Source organism: Lycorma delicatula, chromosome 11 (genome assembly GCF_047948215.1).
Source record: "Lycorma delicatula isolate Av1 chromosome 11, ASM4794821v1, whole genome shotgun sequence".
Taxonomy (NCBI): Eukaryota; Metazoa; Arthropoda; class Insecta; order Hemiptera; family Fulgoridae; genus Lycorma; species Lycorma delicatula.
In genome coordinates this window covers 63,618,619-63,634,008 of record NC_134465.1, presented here as the reverse complement: position 1 = coordinate 63,634,008, position 15,390 = coordinate 63,618,619, and the positions used below count along the sequence as shown (strand labels likewise).

At 31.7% G+C, this 15,390-nt stretch overlaps 1 long non-coding RNA gene across 1 annotated transcript in view; it reads left to right on the top strand.

Annotated features, from left to right (window-relative positions):
• Positions 1–15,390, top strand: part of LOC142331992 (uncharacterized) — a 353,134-nt gene that overhangs the window by 179,195 nt on the left and 158,549 nt on the right. Inside the window, exon 2 of the long non-coding RNA XR_012758115.1 lies at positions 9,351–9,463. This is a non-coding gene — a long non-coding RNA (uncharacterized LOC142331992). The remainder of the gene's footprint in view (positions 1–9,350; positions 9,464–15,390) is intronic.

Here is a 15,390-nt window from a genome sequence, read left to right as displayed (position 1 = left end):
GTTGAAAATACAATATTTAAATACATAAATATCAATAATAAAATACAATAATAAATACGGAATACAATAATAAAAATAAATTATAAATTTACAACAATGGAAATAATAATTAATGTTTAAGTCACTATTTACAAAAAGTTTACAAAAATACATTAATTTCGTTCAAGAAACGAACTTGCGGCAAGAAATAATAATAATAATAGTTTATTTATTTATTTTGTTTTTGTGCAACAGAACAGTTTTACAATGCCTTCATGTTGCACAGTATTACATAAAAATATATACAATAGTTACAATATCTTTAAGAAAGTTATAAGTAATAATAATAATAATAATAATAATAATAATATATATATATATAAACAAAATAAAATTAAAATAAATCTAATGAAGAGGAATTGAAAAAGAGGAGGAGTGTAAAAGGCTCCTTCTCGTATAACAAGAATATATAATTAAAAATCAAACACATAACAGTAAAAAAAAAAAAAAAAAAAAAAAAAAAAAAAAAAACACTACTAAAAGGTATGTAAAAAAATATTAATAAATCTAAGATATAAAAAGACCCGGTCCAAACCTTCCTTGTTATTGGCCAGGATTTGACGAATGTTTCTGGACAATTTAACTTGATGTACTGACTGAGAACCTAATCAATCGCTCCATAGAGGTGCTGGATTCATTAATAAAGTGCAATATTCAGTCTTATTATATAATTTTTATTTTCCTTCTTATTAATTTATTGATTATATTATTTTTATAGATATTTTACAATGGTTTTGTCTTAATATTCATATTACTTTTAAATTACATTATTGGTTTAAGTTCACTTAAACCAATAATGTAATTTACATATAAAATTATATGTAATAACATTATAAAATGAACGACAGTATGTTCTTGAGAAAGAAAAAAACAGTCAAGAAGACTAATTTAGATATGATAAATAATTAAAAAGAAGAAATAATAATCATGATTCCATGATGATATATAAAAAAAAAATATTTAAAAAAAATTGTAAACATTTCTTTATACTTCTATATATGAAGTATAAACATTCAAAAAACTTTTGATAAAAATTTTAATCGAAGGGAGATCGAGCAAAAGAATAAAAATCATAAATTTTAATAGTTGGGGAGTTGATTTTTTTAAATTATTTGTACAGAGTATATCACAAAGTACTCACGGGACATTAATAACTTATTCTACTCGTGAAAATAATGGAGAAAGTTCATACAAACATATACCCTAAAATGCTTTATTAGCGAATTACGAATATTTATCTCGGATTTCAGCTACTCCGGTGAAATGAAATCGTAATGAAATATTTAGAAGGTTAATTTATATTTAGAAGGGGCAGTATTAATGATTTCTTATGATTTTTAATCGGAAAAATCGAATAAAATAGGTCTCAGAATCGTATCTGTAGTAGCTTTTGAGAAATCTGACGTTAAACACAAATGCATTTTCTAACTGAACTTATACATAAGAGTTTTTGTGTGGTTTTGTGTTCCATAAAGGAAGGTTCGCGCTTCCGCGAATCAGTTATTTGTTAGTTACGGTTTGTAATTTATGATAGGTGCTCGTGGTTAGAAGAAGACATACGAAGACGATAGAGTAGGTTGTGTAAATAAACTGGAAATGTCTGCCGAGACACTTTCATCGGTGATATCCTGATAGAAGCAATACAGACTAGAAGTAATATTGGTGTCAGTAATATATTCTGACTTCCTACAGGGGGTCAGAATGTATTACTGGACTGGTAACGGCGATGTAGTGCCTCAGTTTGGCTTCTCTTGAAAGGTTTTTCTTGTACAGATTTCTGACTATTCATTAGTTTTTTCATCTTTATCTGTTTATCCTGAAATAGTGTTTTGTCTAGAACATTGTTTGTTATTGTTTCTCCTAGGTATCGGAACTTTATTATGATTTTAATTTTGTCGTATTCTATTTATTATTTTATTTATTTATTCAAATAAAATTCCAATTTCATATGTAACGGTTGAAATTATAGTAATCTTTCTTATAAATTTCTTGGCAGTGTGGCTATTTTTTTATAAATATGAAAATCTAATGATTTATTTTCAGGATTCGTTCAAAAATCTTTAGTTGGTTTCAGGATATAATGTTTTTTTTATTTGATGCCGATAATATATATTTTAATATTTATTTTTTATTTTTTTTTACTTTTAAGACCATAATGGATCACTTTAGTTCATTTTTTTGGCAACTTCTTTCTTTTCTTGCTGATTTGTTGTTTTTAGTCATTTTTTTTTTGTAGTAATTTCTAAGGGTTTCAGATCTTCTTGCCCTTTCTTGTTCAGAGTACACCCGGCTTATTGTTTTCTTGGGTTTTGATAGGAATCTTGTTTCTTTATTTTTTAATTTCTCATAGTATCCGGTTTTTGTTTTTAGGTTTTCACGGGTTATGTCTAATTCCTCCATGTCTTTCTGTATTTCGTATAACCAGTTCGGTCTGCTTTTCTTGTTCCAGAAAAGTTCGATTATCCGTCTGATAAGTCCATTCTGAAAATATGTCCTAGAAAGGAAATTCTCTTCTTTCTAAATTTATTAGTCATCGGGATGATCGTTTTGTAAATGTCTTCGTTTGGAATAATTGTTCAAATCCCTACTTTTTTAATGTTTTTCCCGATGCATCGTTGTAGAATCTGTCTTTCAATCTTTTCCAGTTTGTCGGTAAACCTTGTCTGGTACGGTTCAAATATGGTTTCGCATCCGTAAAGTATTTCTAGTTGGATAACTGAGTTATAACGTCTTATTTTTGTGTTTACGGGCATGCATTTTTTGTTATAGATGTTTTTATTGTGGCTTTGATGAGTTTATTTATTCTTTCATTCCAGTTTGGATTTTCTTTGAGGTTGTGTGTGATGTTTTCCCCCAAATATTTAAAGTTTTCTACTAGTTCTATGTCATTATTGTTTATTTTTACTATGCTTATGCATGGTGGGTCTTTCACCATAATTTTGGTTTTTTCGTATGAAATTTTTAGACCTATTTTTCCTGCAATCTCTTCCAGTGTTGACAGTTGGTATCTGGCCTCTTCTATATTTTGGAATAGTAGGGCTAAATCGTCCGCAAAGCCTAGGCAATTTATTGAGATATCTTTTCCTATTTTGACATGATGATTTTGACTAGTTTTGGGTGAAGCCCTAAATTTCTCAGGATTTTTAGCAGGGATTCTCGATGTACACAATCATATGCTTTCTTGAAATCAATAAAAGTCACTACCAGTTGTTTATTCCTTAGTTTATGATACCCTATAATTAATTTTAAATTTAGAATTCATTCTGGGCAGCCTCGCCGTGGTCTAAATCCCCCTTGGTATTCCCCTGGTTCTTGTTCCACTTGGTCTTTGATTCTGTTGTAAATTATTCTTGATAGAATTTTGTAAGTGCAATCTAATACTTATTTATTATCAATTTAATATTTATTTTAAAATAAAGATTCTAATTTTTTCAATGATTTTATGTTTACAAATATATCCTATTATCGTTTAAGAAAAAATGTCAAATTTATTCTACTGTATTTAAAATATGGATATTCATATTTGTCAATCCAAACAAGATATAAATATTTACATATCACAATCCTGTATTTTTTTTTTTGTTTTGTTTTCGGTAGTAGGAGGAAAAAGCTCTGCCAGCCGCCGCCGCCGCTCTGACGGCAGTGCGGGGGGTCTCACCCACCAAAATACCTCCCACTCCAGTCACTAATCTCTATAGCATGTACTCAGCCTCCCGCGTGATCACACGGGTTCTCTGCCATCCGATTCGGACGACCCCGTGGCGTTCCCTGAGTGCGATTGACGGACGGCGATTCCGGGGAGCCCTCACCGACACCTCCAGAGGAGGAGCTGGAGAGGTGGGTGACGGGGGCTCACGATCATTTGTCTTCGGACTCCGTGCCTCTCGGTTCATCCGTTGATCCATATTCTGTCGAATTCTCTCTTCGAGCGCCTTTTCACGTATTATGGTGGAGAGCACTGTCAATCCCATTTGTCTTTGCTTTTAAGCATTACGCTTATGATATTGCTCCTGCCCATTATTCCTTGTTCCACCAGTCCAGCTTTCTAATCCCGCCATCTTGGGCAGGAGAACACCACGTGTTCCGCGGTGTTCTGTTCCCCGCAATCATAACATTGGCTGGTGATCAATCCTGTACTTTGACGTAAAAGAAAGAAATATAGTAGGTTCTTGTGTTTTTATATAAACGTAATTAATTAATTTATCAATCTATTTAAAAGGTTATCTAATCAAATTATTTGAATTAAACCTTAATTTATTATTTTCCTTTTATCAACTGAAATTGTTTAATTTCGATAAAAAGGGATGCCTATTTTTCTTAGTAATTTTTTCCAGTTTCTTTGTCTTGTATCAAACATCGCAAGAGCAATATCATGAAAATATAATTAAGAGATTCGCTTTATTTTTTCATACATTTAATATTTTTAATTTTATAATATTCTTTGTACGCTTAAATTAAAAAAAAAATTCTTGAAGATAATAATATATAAAAAAATTAAAATTAATTTAATAAAATTTCATTTTAAAATTAATTTTAATTTTCTATAGGTAAAATATTGAAAAACTTCTAAAAGTAACTATTTTTTTTCCTTTTTCTACGTAAACTTTTTTTTCAGTTTATTATAATTTTTTCTTCCCACTTACAGTTTATTATAGCTTATTAGGATTACCTGTTTATTTACTCTTTTTATAAATTTTAAGCCATGTAATTTGATTTTTTATTTTTATTATAATTTTTTCTTGGAATAAGTTGCGTGTAGTATATTAAATTTATTTGATAATAAATATTTTTTAATAAATAAATCAGAAATTAATTGAATATTATTTTTATTAAAAATAATTATTTGTATTTGAATAAGTTTTTTTCATTTAAATATTTTTTTTGTGTAAAAAACTTGTGACTAGACGACGGAGTGATCCGTTTCTCTTTGCTAGATAAGTCAAGATTTTTTATTCTTACTTCAGTTGGTAGCTTAATAATTGCAGGTTTAGCTGGTGCTTTAAACTGTGCTGGTGCGTCTCTGATGTCAACGGCGTCAGTCCGGGGATGATCCTTCTCATCTTTACTTTGTTTTCTCTGATGAGTCGACTCAATCTTTGAATCAATGATTCTTTCAATCATTGATTCAAAGATTGACAAGATGACACCAACATGGTGTCATCGTGTTGAGCAACTGCTCCACATTAATTTTAGATGTGGAAGGGGCAGCCGCTGCTTCTGCGTAAGAAGTCGATGGTCGTGGTGTACGTTGATTAACAATCTTCTTCGCTTCAGGATAACTGACCTTCTGAAGCGTTTTAACTTCCTGAATCGCTGTTTCTAATTTATATGTAGGGCAGTTTCTTGAACGACAATTGTGATGCCCTTTACAGTTAACGCAGGTTGGAGGGTCTATACATTGGTCCCCCTCGTGTGTTTTCTCTCCACATATGCATATTTCCTGCGCTTCACATCTAGCTGCTGTGTGTCCGAATCGTTGACACTTAAAACATCTCATCGGCTGCGGAATGAATGCCCGTACATCAAGCCGATGGATGCCAGCTCGTACCTTTTCAGGAAGGTTCGGCCTATTAAATGTTAAAACATGCGAGACCGAAGGAACAACTTCACTATTTCTTCGCATAGTTAGTCTGCGACACTGAGTCACTCCCTGACTCGACATTTCTTGTACAATTTCTTCTTCTGTACAATTAAGAAGATCGCGACAAACAACTACTCCTCTGGATGAGTTCAGAGTGCTATGCGGTTGAACAGAAACCGCAAATTCACCGATCTTCTTCAACGTCTGGACTTTCTGGCTTAGCACGTCGTTGATAGTTTTGACGTGCAATCCATTAAAAGTCTTTCGAATTTCTTTAACGGGACCACCAGCACAATTTGTAATTTCTCTTGCGATTAAGAATGGACTAACTTTTTGGAAGTTTCCATTCTCCTTTGTAATAATTAAAAGTAAGTAATAATAAGTAATAGTAATAATAAGTAAAAATTATTATTTAGACTCTTATTTTTTTAAAAATGGACACCTGTTTCATCATTTTTTTTTAAAAAACTATTTTAGAGGTGGCAAATTTTTTCTTAAAACTATATTAAGCCAAACATTTTACAATTTTGAAAATTTATATTTATTTTTTAATTTTTCTTTGACAATAAAAAGACGAATTTTCACCATTTTTGAAAAATCCAAATGGGGGGGCTAGAACAAAATTTTGTATGAAAATTTTAAATCCCATCATGTTGTAATGATTACATGTAAAGTATTGAAGGAAACAGCCGTTCTAAAAATTCCATCGATTTATCGAATTCCATTCGAAACATTCTGAATTTCATTTAATGTAAAAATAAATTTAAATTAATAAACCAGTTTTCCAATCTTTTCATCAATCTTTAAATTATGGTAAAATTAAAAAAAAAACTAATATTTCTTTTGAAAACGTATTCGAGATACAAATTCAAAATCCATTCAAGCAAAACCGAGGGGGGCAACGCTAGTAAAATATATAAGTTTAAAATTATCTTAAGTGATTAAATAATTTTATTTTTGGTTAATTTTCCAGTTGTAATAAAAACAAAGTAAATAAATAAGACAACAATTACAGCTTTTTAATTAGGAGCAGAATTAATTTTAGCTATATGCTAATACTGGGAAAGTTTAGTTTGCATTGTTGATAGAATTTTTTTCTGGTTTACCCATCGTTAAATCAGACAGCGGTACCAATTCAACAACATACAAATAAATTAATTAAGTTTACATAATATTTGTTGTTTTATGTAGCCCACATGCAGAGTATTGCTAGTAACACTTCCCCTTTTGTTTGTATGTTAGATATATCAGACTAATTTTGTATAACTAGAGTGTATCGTGGTGTAAAGGTATTGTTTAACATTTCATTTATATATACATGTGTATGTGCGTGCGGGTGAACGTATATGTGTGAGAGAGAGAGAAGAATGGATGGACGATGTTTAATCGCGGCGGAGGAAATAGGATAGAGTATAGTTAGGGGTAAAAAGAGGGTAGTTCCACTGTTAGCCCCTAATGAAGGACCTCTCATTAATGCTTCTATTGTTTATCTTGCAATTACATTTATCACGGTGGTGTACGCCAAATAGAACAGTTAACCCAAGTTACAAAGTTGTTGTCAGCTGCATTGATGCCATGTTCGCAACTGTGCAAACAGTACCCACTAGTTTTCTTCCTTCCCTCCCTCTCTCCTAATGAATCAATCTCTCTCTCTTTCTTTTACACCCTTGAATTTTTTCACTAATTTTCTACATTTTTCAATATTCTTTGTTTTATTATTTTTCCCATATATAAATGATTATTTATACACTCTCGTGTAATTCAATTTATTTTTTACACATGATGTATTTAGATTTTTGAGAGCTTATGAGATATGATTTTACCTGAAAGGCATCAAGTATCTTTTGCCACTACCAGATAGCTCTATACACAAAACCCCCTTTCACTAGATCACAAGAAGGATACGTTGCATCGGTCTCTTCATTCTCAAAATATCAATTTGGGGACTTACGTAGAAGTTAAGCGATAAAGAAGGGAATAAAGATAACGATAAAAGTGAATTTTCAGAAATGACGATCGTAATCATTAAAGGAATAAGAAAATTAGTCCAAATGATAATTAAAGTTCTGTTTTAGGTACAGAGTGTCGATGTTGCAAACAACCCCAAAGAGAAATTAGAGAACACTATCGTAGGAGAATCGCATCACATTGAAAAACTAAATTAGGTTCTATGAAGAAATGAATCTAGCCTCAAATACCTTAATCCAAAACTATTTTTGTTTATATTCTATCATTCTAAACCTACCAATACAGTTTTAAATCTTTGAAAAGAGACAGTATCTGATTTACCAGCTTAGATCCTATACCTGAAAGAAGGGAAATATCATATAATGAAATTTCATTTGTGTTAAAAATCTAGGTAAAGATGATAAGCCGTCTCATTCAAGTTTTGACATAATTTGCAAAGAGGATCTTCACTATAGAGTTTAATAGTTTTTGATGATAAATGACCATATCATATTCATTAAGACAAAACTTTTGCAAGACTTCTGTCTACTAAATCTTAGTAAAATATTCCGAGATTGACTTAAAAAATTATTTTATAGAATACTTGTAAATTTTTATTACAGTTTTGAGTTTTCATCGTTTTTTTTTTAAATTAGTTTAACTAATGAGTTTTTTCATTGGAGAAAATCCTTTATAGGCACTATGAATCTCCGAACTGTAGTGTGAGATTCATCCTAGCAGACCTACTCACTAAAACACCCCTTCAAGAACACGGGATGCCGGGCCCATCTTACGATATTATCACAACTTAATGTATCTTGTGTATTCCACATCCCTATTACTGGTATTAGTAAACACCCTTAAAACCATCAAAGACCTTCGGTATTTTTTGATTTATTTTTTAATAACTTAAGCTAATTTTTTTTAACTCGAGTTTTGGGCCGGACATGCTTAATATGAATATAACCCCAAGGGAAACTAAAAGGGGAACTCTTTATTCCTATAATCTTAGTTAATATTTTGGACACTGCTTGCCAGAATCGTTCGGTTTACAATGTAGTCCTAGTGATGTTCTCTACGGTAAGCGCGTGCCGAATTCCCATCAGCATGTTTCTCTATGCTGCAGATGGCGATCGCAAATAATAATCATGGTGTTCTACAGTATCCTGCTCGCCACAATTATCACATTACGCAGGGTCTCAGCGTATCCCACCGGATTGATATAGTGATGAATTCGTCATCGAAAATCAGCTGATTTCGAAATCGAAAGTTCTAAGGTTCAAATCAAGATACTTACTTTTATACGGATTTGAATACTAGATTGTAGATACCGGTGTTCTTTTCAATTAACCACACATCTCAGGAATGGTCAAACTGAGATTGTACAAGACTACACTTCATTTACATTCATACATATCATCCTCATTCATCCTCTGAAGTAAATGCCTTACGATGGTTCCGGAGGGTTAATAGAAAAAAAGAGAGGATCTCAGCATCCGGGCGCATAGATATGTCTTGAAATATCCGTGACCACTAAGGAACTCTGATAACTCTTATCCCAGTTTTCTGTTACTGAAGGTCAATACTGCCCTAACACCAACAGGTGCTTAAAAAAAAAAATAATATTTTCCTTTTACTTGACCAAAAATCAGATCTTTCATTACTTTCAACTCCTAAATATCCACTCATCCAACGTAATTGTCAATTGAATAATATAATCTAATAATATTTAGATAGGATGTTATGTAGCTATAAATTTATATATAATTTTTTATTTTTTCAGCTGTGATTGGATTATTTTTCTTACCCTCTAATATGAGATGAAGCCATTTATCAATAGTGTCCCTATACCTGGAAATATCAATCAACAAATTAATTTTTCAACTATATTATTTGGTAAGTTTTTTAAATTATTTTTTTAACAATTTTCTATTTGTAAGAGAAATTAATATAATAATCATTAATATTATTCATTAATAACAATCAATAATAATAATAATAATAATAATAATAATACTTACAAAGACCCTCGAGGTTTGGGAGGCCGCGGGGAAGCGTCAGATGTATGCAACGTACATTCGGCACTGATAGGTTATGAACGGGAAGGGTAGCTTTCCAGTGGAGGGGCGCGTCGGCCATCCGGAAGCGGAGGTTGGCATGCTTCGATAAAGCTGGGAAGACCCCGATGGGACGCCCCAGGTGGAGGAAAGACAGAGGGGCAGAGACGACTGCCACGTCTCCCTAAGATGACCGCGCATTGCCTAACAGCGGAGACGGGTGATCTTGGAGGAGTTAAAAAAAAAAAAGAAGAAATCATTATTAATATGATTTTAGGAAGACAGTTCTTTTTTTCACTAATATTCCTTCTAACATTTGAAAAATTTCCCATGTACATAATTAGTTTTCTTTTTAATTTTTAACGTATAAACAGGCATATAATTTAAATATAAATATAAAAAAGCAAATTTTCTGGTTTATATCTTATTATTATTTAGTCAATTTTGGGAAAAAAGTTTTTGTTTTTTTATTTGTATGTATGTTCAAAGAAAGTTATACTAAATTCACCGATTCTAAGTATTCTTTTTGATTTTGTAAAAGTTAAAAATATTGTTGATTTCTTTGTAAACTGTTAAGTCCTATTTTTAAACCAATGGATCAACTAATTTGGGGAATTAAAAAAAAATACATAGTCGGGGAAAGATTCGGTGTTGTAGAGAAAAAATTAATAAATCTACAAGTTTAATAAATCTAGTACAAAACGTTTAATAAAAAGAAGTAAAACATGAAAAATAGTATAAAACATCAAATGAGATTTCTATAAATGTATAATAGAAGAAGATTCATCCAGATAAATAAATTTAAAAAAAATAATACTTAAAAAAATAAAATATATGGAAATCCGGAGGTAGAATAAGTTATTGTTAAAAAGATTGAAGGAAAACGATCAGGTGGTACAGGCAGGTGGATGAGATGAGGTAGATATTCCAAGGCAGTAATGCTTAGGGTGGGAGGAAGAAAACGAGAAAGAGGAAGACCAGTAACTAGATGATTTCATTGTATTCAAAGTTCTAATTCAAATACTATTAAATTTTATGGTGATGATTTCAAAATTGGGGTTTGCAAATCTGTACGTTTTAGAGTCCAACTAGTTCATTTTGACCAAAAACTCATTTGTATATATGTGGGTACGGGTATTGCATTGCATTTTACATTATATCTCAAGAATGACCGAACCTATTTTCTTCATTTTTTTCTCAAATTTTCCTATAGAAAGAGCATTGATGGTATTAATTTTTTTTTAATTCGTTAAGTGGGGGATATCGCAAAAAATACAATTTCTACTTTCTTTAGTGACATTTTAGAGAAAACCTTATTAAAGAAAATTGGCTACGTTCAAATTCATATATAAATAATCCAAAAAAATCCTTTTCGAATAATTAACACCCACCTCTTAAAACTGAAATATATGGTTTTTGTAATTTTGTTATCTCGGTTTGGTTTGAATATTTTTCAAAATTTATACGTTATATAAAAATATATAGCTCTATATATATATATATATATATATATATATATATATATATATATATATATATATATATATATATATATATATATATATATATATACATATACGAGGGTAAGCCAATTATTATCCGCAATGTAGTTATAAATTTTATTGCAATACAAATAGGAAACTTACACGTACATCCCCTTGCATTTCAACGCACTTGGTCCATCGTTGCACAATCTTCCTGATGCCCTCATAAAAGAAGGCTTTCGGTTGAGCTGCGAGCCGGGAATGAACTGATTCTTTCACTGTTTCGTCCGAGGTAAATCAACGGCCCCTTAATGCCTCTTTGAGTAAACCAAACAAATGGTAATCAGAAGGGATAAGATCAGGACTATACGGAGGATGAGCCAGTACTAGAAAGTTGAGTTTCTAGAGCGTTTCAGCAGTATGTGGACGGACATTGTCGTGAACAACACAACACCTTTCGACAGCAGTCCTCGGCGTTTGCTTCGAATTGCAGGCTTCAGCTTGGCAGTAAGCATCTCCTTGTAACGCGCACTGTTTATTGCCGTGCCCCTTTCCTCATAATGTTCCAGTACTGGGTCTTGTGAGTCCCAAAAAACCGTAAGCATCAGTTTTCCTGCGGATAGTTGGGTCTTGAACATTTTTTTGTAGGGCGAATTCGGATGTTTCTATTCCATACTCTGATGTTTACTCTCCGGCTCGGTAATGATGGATCCATGTTTCGTCGCCAGCGATGATTCTGTCTAAGATGCCCCGTTCGTTACCGTAGCGATCCAAATGTTTTTGGCAGATGTCTAAGCGAGTTTGTTTACGCGACTGTGTGAGTTGTTTTGGGACCCATCTTGCAAAGACTTTATGAAACGCAAGTCTGTTTGGATGATTTCGTAGGCAGAACCGTGAATAATTTGCAGAAAATGTGCCACTTCATCGATAGTTACTCGCCTGTTTAAGAAAACTATGTCACGTGCACGCTCAATGTTTTCCTCATTTGTAGCGGTAAACGGTAGTCTGGCTCCTTCGTTGTGCATAACACTTGTGCGACCATTTGTGATTTTTTCAATCCATTTGTAGACACTCCGTTGCGGCAACACACTGTTCCCGTACTGTACCGAAAGTCTTCGATGAATTTCCCCTGATTCACCTTCCGACCACAAAAAAACGGATCACTGAACGTTGCTCTTCGGCGCAAACAGAAAGCGGAGCAGTTATGGTTAACGGCAAGGCAGCGACAACCTGGGACAACCTAGCAGAATCAAACCTGTACAGACATAACAATTAAACCACGCATGCGTCATCTACGCAACACGACAGTACTACCAACATAAACAAAATTCAACTAAATTGCGGTCCCTTAAAAATGTTTTTTTTTTGTTGAATGATGAAAATTGATATAACGATAGTTAAATTAGAAATTTAACTCTAGAAATTGAAACTAACGAATCGGAATTTTCCGCCAGTGATCGATAAATTCCGGTGTATGTTTTGGTTATAGTTCATTATTTTATGGAGAGAAACAATCCCATAAATAAAAAAATATATTATTAAAATATTTCGCATATATATATCGAAATATAGATATATAATAACATAACAAGTACACACCTGACCACCTCGAGATATGTACTAACGAATCGGGATTTTCCGCTAGTGATCGGTACATTCTGGTGCTAAGCTAAGGAGTACGCACACACAGACAGAGACAAATGCCGTTTAGTATGGTAGGATGTAACCCACCGGATTGGTCTAGTGGCGAACGCGTCTTCACAAATCAGCTGATTTTGAAGTCGAGAGTTCCAGCGTTCAAGTCCTAGTAAAGTCAGTTATTTTTACACGGATTTGAATATTAGATTGTAGATACCGGTGTTCTTTAGTGGTTGGGTTTCAATTAACCACACATCTCAGGACTGATCGAACTGAGACTGTACAAGACTACACTTCATTTACACTCATACATATCATCCTCAGAAGTAATACTTGACGGTAATTCCCGGAGGTTAAACAGGAAAAAAGAAGGAAGGATATTATGTAATAAATATCTGAGGAAGTTGATATTGACTTAGACAACGATCGATATAGGCAATTACAATCGATATAGACGATATATCTCGACATATGCAACATTAAATTTAGTAAAAGAACTTTTTTTTATGTTTTATATAGTAGAGAGATTGGTGAGCATTGAACTGCGGTTAAATTTTCTGATAATAGCGAAGCGTTGCCGGGTACACTAATAGTAACATAAAATTAAAAATACTTCGTTTTCATTTCTTTCGTTTTTCCAAACGTCAGCGTCTTCTAAAAATATATAGAAAATTATTTATATTTAATTTATTATTCTCAAAAAATTTCGAATTTAGAAAAAGATTGAAAATATTATTGTTTACAATTTAGTGTATATCTTTTTAATTTTTTTTTTTTTTTTTTTGATTAAAAGATATAATGTCTAAAATACAGGTAGGTTAATTTTTGTTTCTTATCTGACATTTTATTAAAGAATTGAAAATAAAAGAAATGTATTTAAATAATACCTGATAAAAAAAATCGAATTTTTGTCAAAAGATTATTTTCGATCGATGAACTTAATTGTCAAATACTCCTTTTTGGGTGTTTTTTGAATAAATAATTTGAATATGATATGCGAACAATTATTTAGTATAATAATTTTATAAAATGAAAATAATATTTACAACAAATTTTACAGTCACCCTAAAATTAAATTTGATATATTTTGTCTGTTATAAGAATTGTTGCTTAATATTAGGACTTTAAACTTTGAATTCGGGTTAAGTTCAACCTGCACAAGCTAAACTATTATAATCTGTAATGATATATCTATGCTTTGGGATATCCAACACCCCCTATCTTTACTGATTCCTTTTCTCTCTTTACCATCCTTATTCCTATAACAAAGTGCCCAATTATATCTGGAACCGCACTTCTATCCTAACAACACCCTATTAAAACCACAACCCTCGTGTCTTATCTGTCCTTTATTATTAATATGAGTAAATCCCTATTAAACCAAATATCTAAATGTCATACAAATTCATATAAAACAAATATTTCATTCTTCCTTATTGTGTAACCGTATGTACTATTTTAGTACCCTTAATTGGTCATTATTATAAATCTAACGAACAAGCATATTTCGTTTATTATAAGATTTATCTCGATTACTATTGCATCTTTGGACACATTATCTAATAACAAAATATCAGATTAAATAATCTTTAGTTTTTTCCTGATATGAAATATTTTAATCTTTTTAATCTTTACATGGAACTAGCAGTTAATGATGTTAAAGAACAATTTAGATTCGGAGTAATAGTACAAGGTGAAAAGATAAAGATGCTACGATTTGCTGATGATATAGTAATTCTAGCCGAGAGTAAAAAGGATTTAGAAGAAACAATGAACAGCATAGATGAAGTCCTACGCAAGAACTATCGCATGAAAATAAACAAGAACAAATCAAAAGTAATGAAATGCAGTAGAAATAACAAAGATGGACCGCTGAATGTGAAAATAGGAGGAGAAAAGATTATGGAGGTAGAAGAATTTTGTTATTTGGGAAGTAAAATTACTAAAGATGGACGAAGCAGGAGCGATATAAAATGCCGAATAGCACAAGCTAAACGAGCCTTCAGTAAGAAATATAATTTGTTTACATCAAAAATTAATTTAAATGTCAGGAAAAGATTTTTGAAAGTGTATGTTTGGAGTGTCGCTTTATATGGAAGTGAAACTTGGACGATCGGAGTATCTGAGAAGAAAAGATTAGAAGCTTTTGAAATGTGGTGCTATAGGAGAATGTTAAAGATCAGATGGGTGGATAAAGTGACAAATGAAGAGGTATTGCGGCAAATAGATGAAGAAAGAAGCATTTGGAAAAATATAGTTAAAAGAAGAGACAGACTTATAGGCCACATACTAAGGCATCCTGGAATAGTCGCTTTAATATTGGAAGGACAGGTAGAAGGGAAAAATTGTGTAGGCAGGCCACGTTTGGAGTATGTAAAACAAATTGTTGGGGATGTAGGATGTAGAGGGTATACTGAAATGAAACGACTAGCACTAGATAGGGAATCTTGGAGAGCTGCATCAAACCAGTCAAATGACTGAAGACAAAAAAAAAAAATGAAATATTTTATTTTTATTTTTGTGTAATATTTTTATATCTTTTGAATTCATGGCGTCAAAATATCAAAAAGTATAAAAAATATATATATATATATTTTTTTTTTACTCTTAGCAATAATTTATTACAGTAACATTATTAAACGAT